General features: G+C 38.9%; 1 pseudogene; it reads left to right on the plus strand.

Annotated features, from left to right (window-relative positions):
• The first annotated feature begins 9,644 nt into the window (after nucleotides 1–9,644).
• Nucleotides 9,645–10,109, plus strand: LOC129674699 (60S ribosomal protein L11-like; annotated as a pseudogene).
• The last annotated feature ends 1,980 nt before the right edge of the window (nucleotides 10,110–12,089 follow it).

Raw genomic sequence — 12,089 nt, forward strand, 5'->3', positions numbered from 1 at the left:
AACGAATCTCCATCATAGTCTCTGCATGCAGGTAAGTTTGTTAGAGATACTTCACAGAATAAGGTTTGCTTCCTACAGAAAAATCTCATAAGAGAGGAGAGTCCTAAGGAATGACATTTTATCCCATATCTTAAGTTACATAACTTCATATCTATTATGCTGTTTTACCAAAGCTTTTCTGAGGCTTACAGAGAGGAGATAGAGACTGTTCCTAGATGAAAGAATCAAAACAAAATACCAGTTTACATTCCCACCAGCAATGCAGGAGGGTTCCCCTTTCTCCACAACCTCTCCAGCATGTGTTGTCATTTGAGTTTTTGATTTAGCCATTTTTATGGGTGTAAGGTGAAATCTCAGGGTCGTTTTGATTTGCATCTCTCTAATGGCTAAGGACGTTGAGGATCTCTTTAAGTGTTTCTCTGCCATTCTATATTCTTCTACATAGAATTCTTTGTTTATCTTCATACAATCACTTTGGAAATCAATCTGGCACTTTCTCAGACAATTAGGAATAGTGCTTCCTCAAGACCCAGCTATACCACTCCTAGGCATATACCCAAAATTTGCTCAAGTACACAACAAGGACATTTGCTCAAGCATGTTTGTAGCAGCTTTATTTGTAATAGCCAGAACCTGGAAACAACCGAAACATCCATCAACATAATACAGAAATTGTATTTTTACACAATGGAATACTACTCAGCAATTAAAAATGAGGAAATCATGAAATTTGCAGGCAAATGGGGGTATCTAGAAAAAATCATTCTGAGTATCCCAGAAGGAGAAAGACACACATGGTATATACTCATTTATTTAGACTTATAAGATATGATAAACATAAAATTTATACACCTAAAGAAGATAAACAAGAAAGAAGACCCAGGGTAAGATGATCAGTCCTCACTTAGAAAGACAAATGGGAGGTGTATTGAGTGTAGGAGAAAACAAGTAACAGGACAGGAGCCTACCACAGCGGGCCTCTGAAAGACTCTACCTAGCAGTGTATCAAATCAGATACTGAGACTCATAACCAAACCTTCGGCAGAGTGCAGGGAATCATATGAAAGAAGGGGGAGTTAGTATGACATGGAGAGGACAGGAGCTCCACAAGGACCAAATATATCAGGGCACAGGGATCTTTTCTGAGACTGTTTCTCCAACCAAGGACCATGTATGGATATAACCTAGAACCTCTGCTCGGATGTAGCCCATGGTAGCCCAGCAACCAATTGGGTACCCTAGTAAGGAGAACAGGGACTATTTTTGACATGAACTCGGTGGTGGGCTCCTTGACCTCCCCATCCCCCAAGGGAGGAGCAGTCCTGCTAGGCCACAGAGGAGGACTTTGCAGCCAGTCCTGAAGATACATGATAAAGCAGGGTCAGATGAAAGGGGAGGAGGTCCTCCCCTATCAATGGACTTGGAAAGGGGCAGGGAGGAAATGAGGGAGAGAGGTGGGATTGGGAGAAAATGAGGGAGGAGGAAACACTTGGGATACAGAGTTAATAAAATATAACTACTAATAAAAATAAAAACAAAAATAAAATAAAATAAAGAATGAAAACAAAACAAAACAAAACAAAATATTATGAGATATAGAATGAGATGGCAATGTTGTTGTATCCATCTTTAGGAGAACTAGTCTCCCAAGGGCATATGTACAATTTGATAGCATCCTGTCCTTCATTCTCATTTTTAGTCTGTCACAAGAGCATGTGATGTTAAGGTCTTTAAGTCCCTGTTACTGTCTTTAGCATATGAGATTAACAAAGTTAAGTTTTTTAGAAAACTCTTATTAAAGGGAAAAGATTAACTTTATAATACAAACAATACCAGGAAAGGTGGTTCTTTATAACTGCAGAAACCCATGTTCTTGTGTCTAGGATAATTTTAAAACAGAGGCAAATGTTTGTTAGTGATCATTACTTCCCAGAAGAAAAAAATGTTTGTATTTTCTGTGAACAAAGGCTCCAGGGTGCTCCTGTTTAAACCCAATATTTTTTTTTTAACAGGTTGGACACTGGTGTGAGTTTTGTGAAGTTCATGACCTCATTGAGCCCCAGTCTTCCTTTCTTCTTGTGGTGATAAATCTCAAAGAATCAAATATGTGACCCACTCCAAGTCTTATATGCCTGCTTGATTATAAATGACACCACAAATCCAGTCATAGTTGTAGTTTTTAATCACAAAATTTTCTTTTCTTAAAATCAAAGCAAGGTTTAGCTCCTGAACACAATCATGGAAAAGGTTTTCTATTCTTCAGAACATAATTCCTCAACAGATTAATAAAATCCTAAGTCACCAACCAAAAGCATTTAATGTATTTCTCTTATGTATTAGGAAAATAGTATTATCCAACACCGTAATTAGTTTTGTACTTTATATTCTGGTAAGTGTATACGACTTTGAAGGTGACTGAAAAATAAAGGGCATAGCATTCAGAACATGTTGCTTGTCCTCAGCCTACCGTTTTCTGAGTCCTGGGATTGCTGTCTTACTGAAGCACTTCATTTGTTAACGCATAGCAGTCAAGTAGAACATGGATCACAAATCCAGGGCTTTGCAACTTTTAAGATAGACTTGCAATCAGACAAAAATTCTTGCTTTTCCTGTGATAGGGATGTTTTTTTTTTCTTTTCTTTTCTTTCTTTCTTTCTTTCTTTTTTTTTTTTTTGATCCATCCCTGATATTTTGTGATTGCCTTCTCCCATTTTGACAAATATTTAACTTTCTCTTACTTGTCTTTGAGAGTTTCACTAACCCTGGGGGAAAGAGAAAACACTGCTAACCAATTATGTTACCAAACTTTGAAAGGTCAGAAATGTAGAGGCTATCTGAGGGAGAGTGTAAAAACCATTAGCTGGCTGATATCTCATTTGGTGGCTAACAATCCGAGGGGAATACCAAATGGTTCACCCCCACATCAATTGCTTTGAAATAAAGGATCTTAACGAGGAAGGAATAATGTTATCAATTTCTTTTGTTCTCATTAAACACCAAGGCTGCATTATAGAGCCTTTCTTGGTTTTTATGCAAAGCCAGTATGAAAGAAACACAGCATAAAAGAAGGAACAAAGTAGAAAAATTAAATTAAAATAGAGCATTGAGATGGCTTATCCAAGCAAATATATGTACGATTCCCTAATTTGTAAAAACCCTAAATAAAAAACTTAGCATTAATTTATCTCCTTTTTAAAGTTTTTGTCACCAGTATCCTGCAGAAAGCCCAACATAGAATGCCATCACCTCTATTCTCAGAACATTTTATCCATTTCCTTTTTTATTAATTATTTATTATAATTCATTCAGTTTGTATCCCAGCTGTATCCCTCTCCCTTGTCTCCTCCCAGTCCCACTCTTCCTCCTTCTTCTCCCCCTATACCTCTCCCCTAGTTTACTGATTGAGGAGGGCCTCCTTCCTCTCCCTCTGACCCTAGCCTATCAGATCTCATCAGGACTGGGTACATAGTCTTCCTCTACTGCCTGGTAAGGCTGCACTCTTCCCCAGGGGGAGGTGATCAAAGAGTCAGCCACTGAATTCATGTCAGAGACAGCCCCTGATCCCCTTACTACGGAACCCACTTGGAGACTGAGCTGCCATGGGCTACATCTGAGCAGGGGTTCTAGGTCCTCTCCATGCGTGGTCCTTGGTTGGTGTATTGGTCTCTGCAGGCCCCCCTGGCCCAGATTTTTTGACTCTGTTGTTCTCCTTGTTTAGTTCCTGTCCCCTCCAGGTCTTTCTATCTCCCTCTTCTTCCATAAGATTCCCTGCACTCTGCCCAAAGTTTGGCTATGAGTCTCAGCATCTGCTTCAGTATCAGTATCTGCTTCAGTATTCAGGTAGTCTTTCAGAGGCTTTCTGTGGTAGGCTCCTGTCCTATTGCCTGTCTTCTCCTACTTCCAACGTCTATTCTGTTTGCCCTTCTGAGTGAGGATTAAGCTTCTTCTCTAGGGTCCTTCTTTTTGTTTAGCTTCTTTAGGACTATAAACTTTAGTATGTTTATCCTATATTATGTTTCTGCTATCCACTTATAAATGAGTATATACCATGTGTGTCTTTCTGCTTCTGGGATACCTTACTCATTATAATCTTTTCTAGTTCCATCCATTTGTCTGTAAATTTCATGATACCCTTGTTTCAATCATTGCTATTACTCTTTTTTCTGTCTGCCTTGTTTTCTCTCTATATAAGAACATTTAATTGCTTTTCTAAAACCTACCCTCTTGTTTCCTTTATGAATATAACCCAGAGTCACCTAAAATGAAAACTTCCCTAACTTACTGAAGATATGGTTTGTTTGACAGTTGAATCTAAACAAATTTAAAACATTATCTATATGTGTCTCAAAGTTCTAACATATATTATCCATTCCTATGTCAGTTAAAAAGTCTGTCTTTGCATACATATCTTATAACACACAGTGTCAGAGTCTAACAATCAATGAAGGTGTACTTATAATTTAGTAGAATATGATAATAATATTCTCAGAGTTGGAAGTAAATGTTGCGGTGGAAGGAAAAACAACTCACATAGAACTCCAGTGTGTACAAAAGGAGTGAATAGGACCATTAGAAAGAGAAAAGACCTGAAAAAAAGAGCTCATTGTGAGTAAAAGATGTCTTATAGATGATAGAGCAAAGAGATGTGAGGAAGAGAGCAAGTGATGGTAGGAAAAAGGGACACTGTAAACAATGATTGTGGTGCACATGTATGCTCAGGGAAAGGCAAAGAGTTGTGAGTAGAGGAGACCATACTTTGTAATATGCAGCAGGAATCAGCTGAACTAAGAGTAGGATGAGTGAGATGGAAGATTGTGGTAACAGATATATCATGGGGAGAAGCTTGGAGATAATCTTTTGGTGATGGGGGCCATTGTGGTTTTACATTCATTGAAGAAACATGATGAGATTTATGTTTTTTGTAATCAGTTAGGTAGTGGTAAGCAGTAAGACTAGGTAATGGGACAATATCTGAAACATGAGAAAGAGTTAGGAACTCCTGAGTTTCCACATGAAAGAATGGTTAGACAAAGAACTGGTGTGGATAAAGTTACAAGAGCCATGGTAAATTATAAAGAGATAAATATCTGCAGGAATCGCTGTGCTTGCAGACAGGAGACTAGCATAGCTGTCCTCTGAGAGGCTCCACCCAAGAGTAGATAGAAAGTGATGATGAGACTCACAGTCAAACATTGGACTGAGGGTAGGGAGTCTTGTGGGAGAATGATGTGGAGAACAGAAGGACCCAGAGGGAACTGGAGCTCCACATAAAGATCGACAGAGCCAATTAACCTTGGCCCAGGGGGGATTATGGAGCAACAACCAAGGACCACGCATGTGTAGGCCCCTTACACATTCGTAGACGATAGGTAGATTGCACAAGTCCCTGAGAAAGGGGAGAGGGAATTTCTCTGACATGGACTCTGTAGCCTGCTTTTCAGTCCCGTCCCCAGGGTGGGGCTGCCTGATGCAAAGTGATGTTCTGGTGTGATATGAGGAGTAGAGGATAGGGAGTAAGGGGAAGAGGACCGGAGGATGGGAATGGGAGGAGAGGAGGAAGGGCTTACTGTCGGATGTAAAGTGAATAAATGAATAAATAAAACAATTAAAAAATAAAAATAAAAAATCTGCAGGACTTTTGAATTATGGAAAACAACTCTCATATATTCTATGCATCTTGTACTTATAAGCACTTTCATGTTGTAGTGTTAACATTTATAAATAGAATTAAACTTTCTATTAGTCTATGTAAAGAATAATAGATTTGATTAGTGAAAATTTATGTCTATGTTGAAATATCACATTGGTGCAATGTAAGTCATTTGGTAGAGGGCTAGCCTAACACAAAATCTGCTGATTTGATCTCCACATATAGCAGGGCCTGATCGCTCATGCTGTAATTCTAGAACAATGGAAGTGGACGCAGGGGCAGCAGGAATCCAAGATCGTCTTTGAGTTTCAGCTACCTTGGGCTACTTGTGACACTTTATCAAAATACATAAAAATAAATAAATTTTACACATCACCGTAATAATATTTGTGAATAATAAAAATACTAACAAAAAGTAAAGTATTAGCAAATAAAGTTTCAATTTCTCATTTCCTCCCGAAATTTAATGACACTCTTATAGCAGAGATTATATGCTTTATGCAGTATATTGGAAGTTCTTTATGTGGGGTCTCTGTTGACGTCTTGAAATGGTATAGCATTAAGTTTTCATAACTGAAACTTACTGAAGTTATGGTTTGGCATATAGCATGTTTACTTTTCATTAAGTAAGCTAGTGTAAGGTCGATATTTGACCTAAGGAATCTTAAAGCAGCACCTCTGTACCAGATGTCCTAAGAGATCACAGATAGATAATCTGTAGCTCCTTTCTGCATCAGGAGTTGATGTCACTGTTCAGGGAAAATTGATACTACCACTTCTGGGAAAATATGCTCAAGATACTGTCGAGATGGAAATAACCACCAGATATAACTGTGATTTGCTTCCAGTTTCAACCTCTAATTAAAGGTAATTTTGGCACTAAGCATTTAATAGGAGCTGAAGTATATCTTCATATTTATTTAGGAATAACAATTATTTCAGAAACAAACACACGAAAAAACATTTCAGGTGTCTTGAAATTCAATGTTTATTAGGGGACTTTTATATAAACAATACAATGATATACATTAGGGTTTGAAAAAGAATAGAAGAATTCAAACAGAGTCAGTAGTTGGAAAGAGATAATTTTCAGAGCAGAAATTAACGAAATGGAAAACAAAAACAATAGAAAAAAACTCAATAAAACAAATATTTGGTTCTTTGAAAAAACAAACAAGATCAATACACCTCAAGTCAAACTAACCATAAGAAAGAAAGCATATCCAAACTAATAAAATTAAAAATGAAAATGGATCCCAAGGGAATTCAGAAAATTATTATGCTTTGCCTTAAGCACTTATATTCAATAAGCTAGAAAATCTAAAAAAAAAAAAAATGGGTGAATTTGTAGTGTTTATGACCTAAAATTTAAAGCAAATATGTAAATAAATGTTGACACCTAAAGCAGATGAAACCACAACAAAATAGAAAGTTATACTTCATATTAAGCAAATCAGTCAGTCTCAGGAAGACAATTATTATGAGTTTTTATTTGTGAATCCTAGACTTTTCCCTCACTTTTTATTGATTCTTTGTGAATTTCACATCATGCATTCCAATCTCATTCATCTTCCCATCCCTCCATATCTGCTGTCCTTGCAATCTTCCTCACAAAAACAAAAGAGAAAAAAACAAAGCACAAAAAAATAAAAGTTTAATTAAAAAAAAAAAACAACAACCTGTCATGGAAGCTGTGGTGTGTCACTGTTTGTCACACAGTGTATCCTTTCACCAAGATAGCTTTACTTGCAAAAGTTCATTACAGTGTGCTTGGTTGGTTCAAAGTTTCTGGCTTATGCCACACTGGGTCCTCAGCAGGACTCCTCTTGGATAACCTGTTGGTGTTCTGTATAATGGAGTTTCTGCAGCTTTGGCTCTGCAGGATGGCCCCTGCAAACACTCCAGCAGTTCATAGATGAAGCAGATGTTGGGATGGGCTAGCTCAAAGCCCTTAGTCTTGGCCTGGGTGGTAACTGAGGTGGTCAGCCTGCCACTCTTCTCTGCCTATGTCAACAGGGCCAACTCTCCAGCTTTGCCCAGGCAAGGGGCAGGACTATCTTTCTCGTGCCCCATTTTTAAAGTTTGCATATAAAATTATGTATGGGAAGAATATACTAAAAGAACATTATAGAATTGTATAAAAGTGTTCTCACAAAATCAGTACCAAAGAAGATGAATATATATTGTGGTGGTTTGAGCTACCTATAGGTTTATATATTTGAATGCTTAGTCATCAAGGAGTGCACTAGGCAGGAAGGATTAGAAGGATGTGGCCATATTGGAGGGAGTGTGTCATTGAGGGTGTGCTTTGAAGTTTCTTTTTTTTAAATTAATTTATTTTTTATTAATTACAGATATTCATTTTGTATCACTGCTATAGCCCTCTCTCTTATCCCTTCTTCTCTCTTCTCCTCCCATGCCCCTCCTCCAATCGACTGATAGGGAAGGTCCTCTTCCATTTCCATCTGATCCAGTCTATCAGATCTCATCAGGAGTGGCTGCAATGTCTTCCTCTGTGGCCTAGTAAGGCTGCTCTGCCCTCAGGAGGAGGTGATCAAAAAGCCAGCCACTGAGTTCATGTCAGAGACAGTCCCCCTATTCCCCTTATTAGGGAACCCACTTGGACACTGAGCTGCCATGTGCTACATCTGTGCAGGAGTTCTAGGTTATATCCATCAACGGTGCTTTGTTGGGCTGTCAGTCTCAGAAAAGACCCCTGTGCCCAGATTTTTTGGTTCTGTTGCTCTCCTCATGGAGCACCAGACCCCTCCAGGTCTTTCATCTCCTCCTTCTTTCATAAGATTCCCTGCACTCTGCCAAAGCCTGAGGAGGCCCCAGTGTCTCTTCATGCTTCCTGCCAATCAAGAAGTAGAACTCTCAGCTATGTCTGCCTTTGTACCACCATTCTCCCCACTGTGATAATAATAAACTAAACCTCAGAAACAGTAAGGAAGTTTTTATTAAATGCTTTCTTTTTATGAATAGTTGACATTGTCGTGGTGTCTCTTTATAGCATTAGAACACTGAACAAATATATACTAATAAAAATAGAATATGTATTTTAAATGTTTTATACCAATTTGAAAAGGGTCATTCTCTTTCCAATTGGTAATAATACCTCACTTCTTAACCTGTAACTCCAATAATGATATAGTGGTGATATGTTTCTCCATGGATAAAAAGTGATACTTAACCATTGTAATGTCTTTTTAATTTTATTTAATAATGTCTTCCTTCATCAGAGTAGAATATATTTTCTGACACTAAAACACTGCCTTGGCCTTATGTCCTTTTTGGTCAGTGGAATGCAACCAAAATGGTAGGATGAGCTGCGAGCTTAGGTAGTAGCTGATCTTCAACAGTGATCTTGTTCTCTCTTGGTTATTAGAATCCGTCAGAAATCAGCCTTAGACTGACCTTCTAATGGCTATAAGATAAGTACAACAGAAAAAGCCTCAGTAAATCTGCCTCAGCAAGATAGGCCCAAGCTGTTAGACTACATGGCCAGAAACTCATGCCAGCAAGTTTGTCCTGGCATAGTGAAACCACATATCTATCTCACAGAGCATCAGGGCTTACACTACGGTGTCAGGCCACGGTGTCAAGCAGCATTAGATGTTGGGAGGCATCTGGTACAGCCAGGTTTGGTGTTCTTGATGAAATCGGGCAATTTGAGGGTCACAGACCAAGACTTTCATCAAAATCCAGTAAGTAAATAGAAATATTAAATCCCATCAAAAAGCCATATGCCTGGTTCACTGATTGGGTTAAAGATATTCGAATGGAGCCAATGAAGCAAGTGACATACTTCCATGTAGAGGAATTATTCTGATAGAATCTGAAACCAGGAGAGTAAGTCCAAGATGACTGAATATTGGCAATCAAGAGTTTTCTATGTACCGACATGACATAACCTTATTTAATTCAATGCCCATAAATATATTCTTTGAAAAAAAAATCGCTTTTTTCCTGTTCTCCACAATGGCGAAGTTCCATGTGGGAACTTCACATCTGCAAGCTCTGTCTCAATATCTGTGTTGGGGAGAGCAGAGACAGACTGACCTGGGCAGCCAAGGTATTGAAGTAGCTCACAGGCCAGACACCTGTATTTTCCAAAGCCAAGTACACTTCCAGGCCTTTGGCATCAGGAGAAATGAAATGATTGCTGTTCACTACACAGTTCGTGGAGCCAAGGCAGAAGAAATTCTGGAGAAGGGCCTGAAGGTATTGGAGTGGGAGTAACAAAAAAACCCAACTTCTCAGATACTGGAAACTTTGGTTTTGGCATTCAAGAACGCATTGATTTGGGCTTCAAAGACTACTTGGACTTCCAGGTGGTGCTGGGTAAGCCAGGTTTCAGCATCATACACAGGAGCACAAGAGAGGCTGCAATCAACAAAGGGGAGGCCATACACTGTTCCAGCAGAAGTAGGATGGGATCATCCTTCCTGGCAAATAAACTTTATCCAAACAGCCAATAAAATTTTCTCAGAAAAAGAATAATCGTATTAGTAACTAGAATTTTCAAGGCACAGACTTGAGTCTTTGCCTCTAAACTGTCCTCATATTAGGGTCACACTATGCTTCATTGTACTGAGGTAGAAATGGGCTGATAATGCTCTTAAGACAATACAGGGAAGCACGGAGTCATTAATGTTATTATAAGTTTAATTATGATTTTATCCTCAGAGCTCTGTACTTGGAAGGCTATATATTCCCTGTGGAGCCTTTGCAGCCTACGTAATCCTTGTGGGCTCCAGGGATCATTCTTTCATTCTTTTTATTAGAGAGCTTTTACTTTTTTTTTTTTTTTTTTTTTTTTTTGTGGAAAAACACAGTTCTATCCTGACCTGGATCAGGCAGACTGGTCAGCTTTGATTAGCCACTTTCCAGTGCACCCAATGAGAAGGCCTGATATAAAAACATACATTTACCATTAAAAGTAGGAGTCTCAGCATCTGCTTTGACACACTGACTGTTAGGTAGAGTCTTTCTGATGCCCTCTATGGTAGGCTCCTGTCCTCTTTCTTGTTTTCTCCTACTTCCAATGTTCATCCCATTTGTCTTTCTAAGTGAGGATTTATCATCTTATCCTGGGACCTCCTTCTTTTTTAGCTTCTTTAGGTGTACAGATTTTAGTGTGTGTATCCTATCTTATAGATCTTGTACCCACTTATAAGTGAGCATATACCGTGTGTGTCTTTCTGCTTCTGGGATACCTCACTCTGGATGATCTTTTCTAGATACCACCATTTTGCCTGCAAATTTCATCATTTCCCTTTTTGTAAATTGCTGAGTAGTATTCCATTATGTAAATGTATCACAGTACATTTACATTCCTTTGTTGATGGACATCTGTGTTGTTTCCAGGTTCTGGCTATTACGAATAAAGCTGCTACAAACATGGTTGAACAAATGTCCTTGTTGTATACTTGAGCTTATTTTGGATATATGCTTAGGAGTGGTAACCAAACCTTGGGCAGAGTGCAGGGAATCATATGAAGGAAGGGGGAGTTAGTATGATCTGGAGAGGACAGGAGCTCCACAAGGACCAAACAGATTTGGGCACAGGGGTCTTTTCTGAGACAGATTCTCCAACCAAAGACTATGCATGGATATAACCTAGAACCCCTGCTCAGATGTAGCTCATGCCAGCTTAGCATCCAAGTGGGTTTCCCTAGTAAGAGGAACAGGACTGTCTCTGACATGAACTCAGTGGTGGGCTCTTTGACCTCCCCTCCCCCGAGGGAGGAGCAGCCTTGCTAGGCCACAGAGGATTACATTGTGGCCAGTCCTGATGAGACCTGATAGACTAGCGTCAGATGGAAGGGGAGGAGGACCTCCCCTATCAGTGGACTTAGAGAGGGCAGGGAGGAGATGAGGGAGGTAGGGTGGGATTGGGAGGAAATGAGGGACGGAGCTACAGCTGGTATACAAAGTAAATAACCTGTAATTAATATAAAAAACTAAAAATTAAAAAGAAATAAAAGGATTCACAATTTTCTTTGTTGTGGGAAATTGCCACAATTTAAAATAATCCTAAGAAAATATTAATACACAATAAAATGGGAAGCCTATTATTTTGGAAATACAATTTCTTTTGCATATGTCAGAACACATTCTAGAAAGTTCCTTACTTAAATTTCCCTCTCCTACACATTTCCTGATTGGAAAAGTAATCTAGACATGGTTTGGGGAAACATTTATTCTTCAAAGTGGAGTGGTCCAGGGACATTACAAATTCTACCCGATAGAATAGATATGGTCATAGACTGTCAGAACAGCTGGGATGTGAGTGGTCATCAGACCTCATCTGAAGTGTCCTTTTTCAATCATTGCGTGATTGCCCCAGTGGCTGAAAAGTCACCAACTCAGAGTAAGGACTACACTAGTGTAGCAAGAACTAATGAATCAGTACTGCTCTATTAATTTCACTTAC

Source organism: Psammomys obesus, unplaced genomic scaffold (assembly GCF_907164565.1).
Source record: "Psammomys obesus unplaced genomic scaffold, mPsaObe1.curated_primary_1811, whole genome shotgun sequence".
NCBI lineage: Eukaryota > Metazoa > Chordata > Mammalia > Rodentia > Muridae > Psammomys > Psammomys obesus.